Source organism: Echinops telfairi, unplaced genomic scaffold, assembly GCF_000313985.2.
Source record: "Echinops telfairi isolate 266 unplaced genomic scaffold, ASM31398v2 ScPeMD7_41;HRSCAF=154, whole genome shotgun sequence".
In the NCBI taxonomy this organism is placed as follows: domain Eukaryota; kingdom Metazoa; phylum Chordata; class Mammalia; order Afrosoricida; family Tenrecidae; genus Echinops; species Echinops telfairi.
The window spans coordinates 1,071,086-1,084,139 of record NW_022103939.1 but is presented as its reverse complement, the minus strand read 5'-3'; the positions used below and the strand labels follow the sequence as shown (position 1 = coordinate 1,084,139).

The following is a 13,054-nucleotide window of genomic DNA, read 5'->3' as shown; positions in this document are numbered from 1 at the left end:
GTCTCATAGTGGGGCTGGCCATGTGGTCCTCTCTGTGGACTGGCTGCTCTATTTGGGGTCATCGTCCTCAAGGCCTGATGGACCAGGATGTGCTCCAGTCTCTCCTCCTCCCCCATCATCTGCTCCTGTGTGCTCTGGTCAGATATATCCTTCTCCTGAAGCTGCGGATTCAGTGCCATCCTTTGAGATAAATTCTTCTCGGGGGACAGGCATCCACTTAGTATTTGGGGCTGGGACCAGCCCCCTAGACCTCTCCACTGATTCCCTACTCCACGCCCAGCATATTGTCTTCACACCTTGGAGCACTGGGTTGAAGTTTGGTCCCTCTTTTCCTGTGGAGATTTAAACAATACCCACCCCTTGGGTGGGTTAGCGCCCCGTGCCCCCGCTACCCATTTCTTCCTTATTTTCATCATTTTTTTTTAATTCCCTTTCCCCACCTCCTCCCCAGTTGTCTACCATGTGCATCCCTGCATTTGATCTGGTCCCTTCCATACTACCTGGTCCTTACCCCAAGAATGTTTGTATATAGTAGCTTTTTCCCTATGTCCCTTTTTCATTTTTTTTTTATCACTTACCTTAGTGGACTCATGTTGTACTTGTCCTTTTGTGCCTGACTTACTTCACTTAGCATGATTTCCTCCAGCTCTTCCCATGCAGCGATGTGCTTCATACGTTCATCACCTTAAAGAGATATGTATTTAACTAGTTGTTGTTGAGTCCATTGCAATTCATAGTGACACATGTGTTGCAGAATATAATTGCCCTCCTAAGGTTTTCAAGACTGTAAACTTCATTAGAGAAGGAGGGTGAAGGAGGGGGGAAATGGGCTGATACTAAGGTCTCAAGTTGAAAGAAAATGTTTTGAAAATGGTGATGGTAACATATGTACAAATGTGCTTGACACAATAGATGTATGTATGGATTGTGATAAGAGCTGTGTGAGCCCCCAATTAAACAATAAAAAGACCGTAAACTTACAGAACATATTGCAAGACCTCTTAGCTGTTGAATCTCAACCACTAGTGCCATGCATGATTCTCTTTCTTTACATATAAACTGTTTTCATTAGTACACAGTGACATCCTGTGTTCAGTGTTTGTACCTTCTCTACTAGATTAATGAAAAGCCTACCATTAGTCTCCAGTCTCTCCCCATGGCACCCATTCTTCCCATTACATTCAAATTAATCCTCCCAAATTAAGTATAATTCTATGCAATCTCTACTTTAAAATCTTTCCAAATGTCCGCTCTTTTGACATTGTAAATCTATCAGCGGTTATTCAATATAGAAAAAACAACAAAATGATCAAAGACCTTCACTCATTGTCCAATCCTCAATTGTACTTCAAGACTCTGTAATCCACATTCTGGTATTTGGTTGTCAGTGACCTCCATATAAAAGGATTTCCCTCTGCCTTCAACTCTTGCCACAGTCCAGGATAGTTGCCCACGTGAGTCAAGCAGATATGACCTCTTTTTCCTTTTTATTTTCATAACATTTATTACTAGTATTTTAACATTATGACAGCTCATGTATATGTGTGTGTGTGTGTATCACACACAGTCATTATATACCGAACACAGAGTCACTAAAGACAATTTCTTAATAAATGACATTCTGAAGAACTCTTCGTATAAACTTGATGTTTTCATGGATCCTGTGGGATACAGAATCAACATCAATCCCCATTCAGCCTTAAAGTCTTGAAAGGATATTTCCCTTACCAGTAGCCTCTCATGAGCTAAATATTTCTGTCTGGTATTGTATTCCATTATAAATGTAGTAAGAAGCAACAAAAGAATTAATGACCCTTTATCCACATTTATTCCAAGAGGATTCCCTAAGGCTAAGCTTAGGTTTTCTGGGACATGGTTAAGCCTGTGAACAGCATCACTGGTTATAAAGTTTCTCTCCATGTTACTGGGCAGATTTTAGGCCCAGCAGCTTGAAGAGGCTCCTCATCTTGATCTTTAATCATTTACATATATGCTCATGATTCTGTTCCTGGTTAGGACACAGAATAGAAATTTTAGAGAGGTAAAAATTTCTCTCTCTCTTTCTCTGTGTGTCTGTTCTATCATACACATTCACATACACACATAGGTTTGCACACACCCCTCCCACACATGTGCATGTACATACATACACATACAACTATACCACCACACATACTGTCCCCTAGAACCATGATTTCACCTGTTGTCACTGAAGAGTTGAAGATTTTACTGGTCATCAAATTAAATATTGGCAGCACCCTTGGACTGGCATTTCTAAGATTCTTCTGAGGTAGAAGTAGGCTTATTGCAAGCTACAGTTGTATGTGAGTGTTTGGAAAGGGGAGTAAGGGTTTGACTGAGGTCAATATGCAAATAAAATAATATAGATAGCATCCATCTGTTCCACACTATTTTCTTCTTGCTTCTCCCTCAAACCCTGTTGAATTTAAACAAAAAACAAACAAGCTCACTGTCATCAACCTGCATCTGAGTCATAGTACCCTATAGGACAGCACAGAACTGCCCCTTTGGGTTTCCATTGTTGCAAATCTTTCTAGGAGCAGAGTCTATTCTTCTGCCTTAGAGTGGCTGATGGGTTTGAAATGCTGATCTTAGAGTTAGCAGTCCAGTTCATCATTTAGAGATTGTGAATTGTGGTTTGCCCTCTCTAGCACCTCCACCTCCATAAATAATATGCACCATATAATATGCTCCATAAAAATAGTACCTCCATAAATAATATGAAGGGTTTGTGGTTAATGTAAAGCATCCCCAGGGGTGCAGTAGGTTTAGCATGGAAAGCTTATCCCAAGGTCAGCCATTCAAATGCACCATTGCTCTGCAAGATAAGGGTGAAGCTCTCTGTGCCACCAAAAGTATTTACAGTCTCAGAACCCACATAGAGCAGTTCAACTCTGTCCTAGAAGGTTGCTATGAGTCAGATTCCACTCTTACCTCTATCTGCTCTGACTCTGGTGCTGTCCCTTTTTTATAGCACCCAACAATGGCAGCATACTTTACCCTATCTCCCTACCACTCCTTGCCACTGTTTCCCTGGCTGATCATCCCAGAGGCTCCACGCCAACTGCCAGGCAATCCTCCAGAAGTGACCAATAATAATAAATAATATACTGAGTGTTCAGGGAGGTGGTAGGATTTTGGTTTTGCGGGGAAGAAGATAAAAGGAGCTGATATCAAAGAGTTCAAGAAGAAAAGAAATGATGAGGGTAGCAATTGCACAATTATGCTTGATCTAATGGAACTACAGATTGTAATAATATCTGTAAGAGCTCCTAATAAAACGATTTTAAATAAATGAACAAATAAGCATCCTCTCTATGTTCACAAAATATCTCTATTAACATAGGGCTCTGAGCTAACACACAGCCTACTGATGATTTCTACTTCAGTCAATATGATTTTCAGACTTAGGTACTTCAGAACGTATGTCAACATTGTACTCATCATCTAAAATAAATAATATTTTCTTGCTATGTTCTATTTCTCAATTAACATTACAAACATTCATCCATTTTCCTAATACAGAATCTTGGAAACTAACATTGTGCCTTGCCAATTAATTCAATTTTCCATTCTCTATCTCAAGTAGCATTTATTTAGGTCATGCTAGCATTGCCTATCATCAGGATTTCTACAGACTTACCTACCCCTCCAATTTTCCATTGTGACCTTAATGGTGTCCTACTAAATGTTAGTAAAAGGCTGCTATCTCTATGACTTGAGCAGAACTAATTTGTAATTGAGTTCTCTTAGGTCAAGGCATCTACACAGTATTTTATTTACAATCACAGAATGCCTATTTCAAGGCTCTTAACACCTGTGGATCCCAGGTGTGTGTTGTGGTCATCTTCTATTTCTCCACATTTCTTCCTTTCTGACTCACTGCTTTGCTCATAACATTCCTGAATATATTCATTTTTTATGGTCAAGCTTTATCCAGATGTTCCACCTATACTGCTACCTGTGGGGTCATGACAAAGGAGATCTGGGAGCAGGTTTTAAGAACACTTAACTAAAAAATTTGATTTTCAAGCTTCCAGTCGTGTTATTGTTGTGTTGTACTGTTATGAGGTGCTTTGAGTTGATTCTGACTCATAGCCACCCAATGTACAAGAGAATGAAACACTGCCCACTCTTGTTGCCAACCTCACAGTTGTCTCTTATATTTGAGCCTTTGTCACATACTTATATATGTTATGTTATCAAACATATACACACACATATACATGCATTTTGATTTGCAGTGCAAGGAGAAATCAGGAGTCTGGTGGTTCAAAGCTTGCATTTAGAAGCAATCTCTCTAGAACATCATTGCATTCTCCCTGTGCCTTTGCCTTAATGAATCCTGAACTAAATTCACACAGAATCAATCATTGTCGCCCAGCTAGAAGCATATTTCCAGGCTGTTCTGATCTGACAATGGTCACTGCTCCTCTTTGCTACTGTACTGTATTCTATGTGATGCAAACTCATTTTTCACAATTGAATGAACATCACAGGTTGTCATATGTATAAAAAGAAATGAAAGAAAGAAAAAAAATCCACTGACATCAAGTCAATTCTGACTCAAGTGACACTGTAGGTCAGAGTAGAACTGCTGCACGGGGTTTCTTGACTGATCAGATTAGCTGTATTATTAGATTGTGACTAGACATTTTCAGACATCAAAATGTAAGCGAATAAATCAGCTTACTGAGGAAACTGAAAAGTTTAATGGAAACAATTATCTGAATAATTTTATGTATAAAATGGAAGGTGATGGCCAAAAAGGGTGACTAAGAACTTTGTCAGCGATAGACTATATAGATGCTGATAGGCATTGTATCAAAGTAAATGAACTACTTTGGTTTATTTTGACCTTTCCATTGCAATTCCAATATTGATAAGTTATCATTGATACAAATTACAGGGCTATATGTGAGTGTCTAAATTGTCATTGTGAGGTGCTGTCGATCAGCTTCTGACTCAAGGCAACCCTGCACACCACAGAACAAAACCCTGCCGGGCCCTGGTCATCCTCACAATTGTCGTATGTGGGCCCCTGGCTGCAGCCTCTGTGTCAATCATTCTGTTTCCCTCTTTTTTGCCCCATTTTACCAACCACAATGTCCTTTTTAGTCAGTGGTTACATAAGATGAACTCTCACCATCTTTGCCTCTTAAGAGCATTCTGGCTGTACTTCTTCCATGACAGAGCTGATATTTCTTTGGCAGTACCTGATAATTTCAACATTCTTCTCCAGCTCTATAAAGCAAATACATCTATCCATCTTCTTTAGTCTTTTTCAGTCGATGTCCAACACTCACGTGTGTATGAAGTGACTGACAATACCATGGCCTGGGCCAGGTGCACCTTAGTGTTCAAAGGGACATCCTTGCTCTTCAGCACTGAAAAAAGTTCTTTTGTAGCATATTTACCAGGTGTCATGTGTTATTTAATTTTTTGGACTGATGCTTCTGAGAGCATTGATTATGGATACACAAGATGACATCCTTGACAACTTCAATATTTTCTCCATTTATCATGATGTTACCTACTGTCCAGTGTGAGGATTTGGGTTTTCTTTACATTGAATGGAATTCCAGATTGAAAAGTACAATCATTGATCTTCAGCAGCAAGTTCTTAAATCCTCCTAACTATCAGCAAGCTTTGTTGTGTTGTTGACTTTCTAAATTATTGAAACTAAAAATATACCCCTGTTTTCCCAGGAATTAATACCTAGAATAGCTTATTCTCATACATCTGGTATCTAATTCTCCAATGGTATTCCCTAGTGATCCGGTTGCTTGCTGAAAGTGAAGAAAACTTGAAGCATGCTCTGATGAATATCAAATACTTCAGGCTTCTAAAGGAAACAAAAATCCTTACATTTGCATTAATAGACAACATCTAGATAAATGGAGAAAATATCGAAGTTGTCAAGGATTTTCATTTTGCTGGGAGCACAATAAACACTCATGTAACCCACAGTGGAAAGATCAAAGGGTGTATTCCATTGTTCATATCTGCTTCCTAAGACACCTGTAAAGTGTTGAAGAGTCAGATATCACCTTGAGGACTATGGTGTGCCTGACCAAGCCACAGTCTTTCAATGGTGTCATATGCACGTGAAAGTTAGACAATGAAGAAGAAAGATGAATAAGAATTGAAGCATTTGGAAGTAACTTGGCCTCCTAGGGGAATAAACAAATACGTCTTGGAAGAAGTACAGCCAGAATGCTCCTTAGAATGAGGATTACTAGACTTTGGATGTGTTATCCATGTATTTATCAGACCTATGCTTCTAAAACCAATGATGTACTCTAACACTGATAATATGTAGCAATTATAGCACACACAGTTACATGTTATCAGGTGAGAGCAATCCCTGGAAAAGGGTGTCATACTTGGTGAAGTAGAGGGTCAGCAAAAAACAAAACAAAAGATGAAGACCTTCACATTGAATGAAGACCTTCAAAGTGACTGCAACAATGGACACAAATATAACAATTATGGGAATGGATCATGACCAGTCAGAATTTTGTTTGTTGTACTAGGGTCACTGATTTGGAATAGAGACATGATTTGGAATCCAAAGACAAGAAGGTGATTTGCCTGATCTCCTGATCACCTCACCAAGATTCAATCCTTTTTTACAAAATGTAGTTCAGCAGGACAGATCAAACTCCTTCTAACATGAATCATTCTACATAACATGCTCCAAGGTGAGTAGAAACAGAAATGTAATAATTTATTGCTAATATTTTCTCTCCTTAAAAAATGCTAGGAGCTCGCTTTATAGCATTAATAGTGATCACAATAAAGTAATGGTGACATGATCACACTTATTTCTAACATGATCACTCTAAACAATTAAATATCATACTGGAAATCAGGAATCTGAGACTTAGGTAAATTAAATAAAATATCAAAAATGAGAAAGTAGCAGAGCTGGGAACTCCTAAGGTTCAAGTTTTATTCATTGGTCACAAAACTATTCTGCCTTACAAAAAATGAGTAATTAAGCAAAGGTTGGGAATAACGTTTTTACCTCCCAAGCATTCATGGAATATATTATGAAATAATCAGTCTGTTATAAACAACTTTGTTAGAATTTTGTATTTCAAAATATCATAAGAATTGGACTTATTGAAATACATCTCATGTACAAATATGCTTGATACAATTGATGTATGGAATGTTATAAGAGCTGTAAGAGCCCTCAATAAAATGATTTTAAATAATAAAGAAAAGAAAATAACTCACACAGACAGGACTATTGGTTATAGACACCAAAAATTAAAAAGATTTTCTGGGTGTGCTAAAATTACTACAAAGTATCAATGTAAGGGTGCATAATTGGATTTATGTACTTAATTTGAAGCTTATTTCTGACAAATAGATTTATAAAATACATTCATATGAGGTAGCATTTTACCTGGAACCTTCTTCCCTAAGGTTTGGCTTTTATGTAATTATTCACTTTCATTTCCTAAGTATTACATTCTACTCATTCAGCTGCTATGAGATGCGTTAATCCTGAGACTCACCTTATCCCCTAGAGGCCATGCTAACTCAGTTCAAGGATCACAGCATGTGACTCACTGAGTACAACCATTTTCCCTTTGAGATAAAAAATATATAGGGCCCCGGAAGTCCCTGGGGCTGTGGAGAAAGCTGGACTGCAAGCATAAACGCTCCTTTCTGAGAGCCAGAGGGTGGACGATACAGGCCAGGAAGATTCTTCCCTGACTGAGAACACTGTTTCCATCGAGTAAGTCTTTGTCTTAGGAAAACAAAGTCAGCAAGCCACCAATATAACACTGGACACCTGGCTAGCGGAAACATTGAGATGGGATTTTAGTTGAGTTTGCAACTGGAAAAGCTATAGTGTTGAAGCGTGAGGACCAGTTTAAGAAAAAAAACAATCAGGGGCTTATGTGGAGAGCAAACGTTTTGAGAATGGAGGGTAACAAATGTACAAACGTGCTTTACACGTGATAAGAGTTGTATGTGACCCCAATAAAATTATTAAAACAAAAGTGTGAAGCACTTGACAAAGGAATGGCATAGAGCTTGAACTATCTACTCCGAGGTTAAAGCCACACTTCTGTGCTCTCTAGGAGGGAGGCTTCCTGCAATCAGGGTTGAAGGATCAGCAACAGGGTATGGGGACGAGATTTCTGAAGCAGCTTTAATTCCATCTTTCTGAGTACATGAGGACAATCACAGATGTGGAAAGGAAAGGAATTCCTGAACACTCTTCCTTCGTCGTCATGACTTTCAAGTTTTGTTCGTCTTTTACTGTTTTTCTCATTTTCCAGAAGGATTTATTCCTCTTGCTCCTGCTCATTCCCTCATTTCTCTTTGCTTCCTTCGTCTTCCCTATGCTCAGATCACTCTGTTCTGTTTCAATTTGTTTATGGTGTGTTTTCATCTTCTTGCACCCTGCCCTGTGTTTCCTAGACATTTAAGCACTGTTTTCTTCACTCTTTCAACAATTTATACTGTTACCTTCCATTTATTTAGTTTACACTCATTCCATTGTGCACAGCCTTAGCGGGGGACACACTAATGTTATCGTTTTCCACTCGGTGACTTTATCTCTCCTTACCTCCTCTCTTGCCTTTAGGCCCTACTAAATAGGTTTTATATGACTCAATTATTAATACAAATTTCTATATGTTTTTAGAAACTTGAAAAATTTTTGCAGCATCCTCTTTCTTCTTAATCTTAAACTTTAATCTGTAATGTCTTAGACAATCTTTGTCCTTTTTCCCTTTTACTTTCAATATTTCGGTCTTATTTTTTTCCTTTTCTATTTTCATTCTGGACAGTCTCCTGGTCTCCTTCCCGTTTCTTATATCTCTTCTGAAGTGTCTCTAATCTGTTAAATCCATCCATGAAATCATTATTATTAATACTGCATTTTAAAAAATATCTAGTTGTTTGTTAAACCACATTTAGTACATTTTTCAGTTCCTAGTGACTTCAACAAAATATTAATCCAGATTTATTACATTAAGACAAAAAGTTGCAGTGAACAAATCAAATCAAATCATTGCTCCTAACAAAGTTTTTGTGTTATCTATTTATCTATTGCAGAATCATTTTAAAAAACAATTTCATGGTTGGATCATATAGTTAACTAACTCAACTCTTCAATTGTGCAAAAATGTACTGTGAAATCTATATTCTAAATTTTTTATTTTAATTATTCTATTTTATAATTTTGAGACATATGGCTAATTTTTATTTTAGATATATTTATTCCTTGCTAATATTTTCAAGCTTATTTCTAATTTCTTAAAACTCAGTAAGAAAATTTTCTCAAAAAAATTTGTTCAATATCTGTTATCAACTCTGTATCTAAAGTTTTCATAGATTAGATCCTACTATTATATTTAGTATTTTTGACTTTTTACTCTTTTTTCATTTGTCATTTTTTTATTGCAAACACCTCAATTTTTCTATATGTTAAAATTCCTTTAGGATAAAAGTTACTTTTTCAAGGAAGAATTTGGGTTTGATTGTGTTGTTTTTTAAGGGCATTTCTAGTACACGATATTTTTTTTTTTAGTCAAGGAGTGGTGAAAACCAGGGTACAAAGTCACATGGAACCAGTATGTGGTTCAGGGATTTATGAAAGAAAGATTCCACCACCATAACAAGTTGTAGAATACTTTGTTTTCTATGATGTTGTATGAGTACAGAGGGAGGGAATGTAATAACTAATTTCTTTCTAGTGCACACTTGCACTAGCAATATAATATCCTGGAATCTTACCCATATGAGGTAATTTATTGCCTGGTGCATTCCCTCATTGTGTGAGCCATGGACTTTATCTTCTATCTCTGTATTCCATGAAGTAATGAAACTGAAGTTTTCATTCATGCAACATCACAAATGCCCTCGAGTGACAAGCCATCTTCAGAGATGAAATTGATTCTCTCTATTTTACTTATTCCTTGGCTTGATAGCCTTTCTTTTCTTGCCTTCTCATGGATTCACTCAAGATATTCAAATATGGCAATAGATACAGGAATGTGTAGCTATAGATCTAAATACAGATACAGATAAAAATGCAACCATAGATAAGTTTTATTCTTTTTCGTCAGGAGATTTGCTCTATATACTCAGTCCAACCTGCTTCTGGATATTATGTTTTGCTGCCTTTAAACTTGATAATGAATGCCAGTAATCTTTAGATAGCATTTATATACATTTCAAAATTATATTGAAACATTTTCTTAGCCTTAGTCTCTTTGATTTTACACGTTTATCTTGATAGCATTTGATGCTCAAATAATTTTTGGTTTCTTAAATGTTAATTAAACCAGCAAACCACCTCAAAAGACAAAATCTCAGAGTTTATGTGACAAATAGAGCACAGATGGAAAAAAGATAAGAAACATCATTTCACTCACCATTTCTTTTACAAGTAGTCAACCGATACTTATTAGCCTCCGTTTATGTGACATAAAATGTACTATAAACAAAAAACATGAGATGAACAAGGTGTGTTTTGTCCTTACTCTCATAGGTTAAGTATATGAGGGAGGACCCCACAAAAAGAACAGATTTTCTCTGGAAAGCTATGTACTTTATTTATTGATTTATTTTACAAAACAACCTTATCACTTTCCAAGTATGCTCCATTACACTTAATACATTTGTCAAATCTGCAATTCAATTCTTGGAAACATTTTTCAAACTCATTTGTTTGGATGACTGACAACACCACCCTTGTTTTTTTCTTCACATCTTCTACATTGTCAAATCGCTGTCCTTTCATGTCCCTCTACATTTGCAGAAACAAAAATAAGTCACATGGAGTGAGGCCAGGTAAGTAAGGTGCATGGGGCAAAAGAGGCATGCTGTGTTGTTGTTTTTAACAAAAACTGGGACCCTGAAATGGCTGCATGAGCAGGTACATTGTTGTGGTGGCAAAACCAGTCCACCAGTTTTCCACAAATCAGGCCTTTTTTTGTCCCACGCTGTTATGGTATCTTTTCAGAACCTCTAAATAGAAAGCTTGATTAACAATCTGACCTGGGGGAACAAACTCCAAATGCACAATAAGTCAACATTTTCGTCTGTTTGGGAAGTTGATGACGTCCAGAGCAAGGTTTATCATCAATCAACATTTCACCTTTTTTGAAATGAGAAAACTATGCATAAGCTTGAGTTTTCCCCATAGTGCTGTCCTTGTAAACTGTGTTCAACATCCCAACAGTTTCTGTGGCATTTTTCCTGAGCAGGAAACAAAATTTCACAGCCACATGCTGTTCTCAAATTGGCCTTCATTAAAAATGAGGTTCGTTTTTACAACTGCTTTTACAAAAAAATTTACTGTGACCAAGGTGAACCTTCCCAGGTAACGCGACTGGGTGCACGAATTCAAAGCAAGTTGCTAGATGCTTGCCTAGTGGGGAAAAAATGCATTACAAGAAAACAGTATCTATGATAGAATTAACTCCTCCTTTCTTCCTCAGTCTCTCAGACACCTCTACTGCACCAGAGCCGCTACCAATGCTGCCTTATAGCAACAACTCCGTCTCTGTTGAATTATCTGATTTCTTCCTGAACTGTTTTGTCAGATCTCCCAACTGGCGGCACTGGCTCTCCCTGCCCCTCAGCTTCCTCTTCCTCCTGGCCATGGGAGCCAATGCTACTCTCTTGATTACCATCTGGTTGGAAGCCACCCTGCATGAGCCTCTGTACTACTTGCTCAGCCTCCTCTCCATGTTGGATATTGTGCTCTGCCTCACTGTTATCCCTAAAGTCTTGGTCATCTTCTGGTTTGACCTCAAGTCTATTAGTTTCACGGCTTGCTTCCTCCAAATGTTTATTATGAACAACTTCTTGCCCATGGAATCATGCACCTTCCTAGCCATGGCCTATGACCGCTATGTGGCCATCTGCAAGCCTCTTCATTACCAATCCATCATCACTGATCAATTTGTGGCAAAAGCTGTTGTCTTCATCTTGACTCGGAATACAGTTCTCACTGCACCTATCCCCATCCTCTCTGCACGGCTCCATTATTGTGGGGAAAATAGCATGTAAAACTGTATCTGTGCCAACCTGTCTGTGTCTAAGCTCTCCTGTGATAATGTTGCTCTTAACCGAATCTACCAGTTAATTATAGCCTGGACTCTTATAGGTTCAGACCTCATCCTCATCTTTCTCTCTTACACTTTCATCCTGCGAGCAGTTCTTAGACTCAAGGCAAAGGGGGCAGCTGCCAAAGCACTGAGCACGTGTGGCTCCCACTTTATTCTCATCCTCTTCTTCAGCACCATCCTGCTGGTTTTTGTGTTCACTCATATGGCTAAGAAAAAGGTTTCCCCTGAGATTCCGATCTTACTTAATGTCCTACACCATGTAATTCCTGCAGCACTGAACCCCATTGTCTATGGTGTAAGAACTCAAGAGATTAAACAGGGGATCTGGAAATTACTGAAGAGGAATGGGTGACACAGAGAGTGATTATGTTCTTGCTTTGCTCCTCTGGGTTGGGTATTCTCAAAATCACAACTGGGACCAAAAATTTAAGGAGAAAAATACAGTTCTAATCTCCTCTCTAACATGCCTAATATGAGCTACATATTCAAGGGCCCATCTTACTTCTTGCCATCTCATGGTTCACTTGCAGGGACCAAAACTATGAATGTATAATCTCTTACCATTCTACCCCAACCAGAAGCTATAATTTTTTTATAAATCAAGCATCAAATCATACAGTCTGCACCTCAGTTAATTCCAAGTAGGATCAAGGAATATTGAAAGTCAATATAACTGAAAAAAATCATCAATCAATCATCAATATCTAACCTTTATACGAATGAGTAATTTAAATTTTTCTATACTTGAGGTAGAGTGGAATGTCTTCCTATAGCTCTTCTAGCCATGCCTCTATAACACCTAACAGATAATTGGGTGGAGCTATTCAAAAAAGGATGTGTGTAAAATGAATAGAGGGTATTCATCAGTTTTAGTTGCCACCCCTCTGGCTATAGAGAAGACCCATCTCAGCAAGAAGAGAGGGAA

General features: G+C 37.9%; 1 pseudogene; it reads left to right on the top strand.

Annotated features, from left to right (window-relative positions):
• The first annotated feature begins 11,533 nt into the window (after positions 1-11,533).
• On the top strand, positions 11,534-12,481 carry LOC101642119 (annotated as a pseudogene).
• Positions 12,482-13,054: the final 573 nt, after the last annotated feature.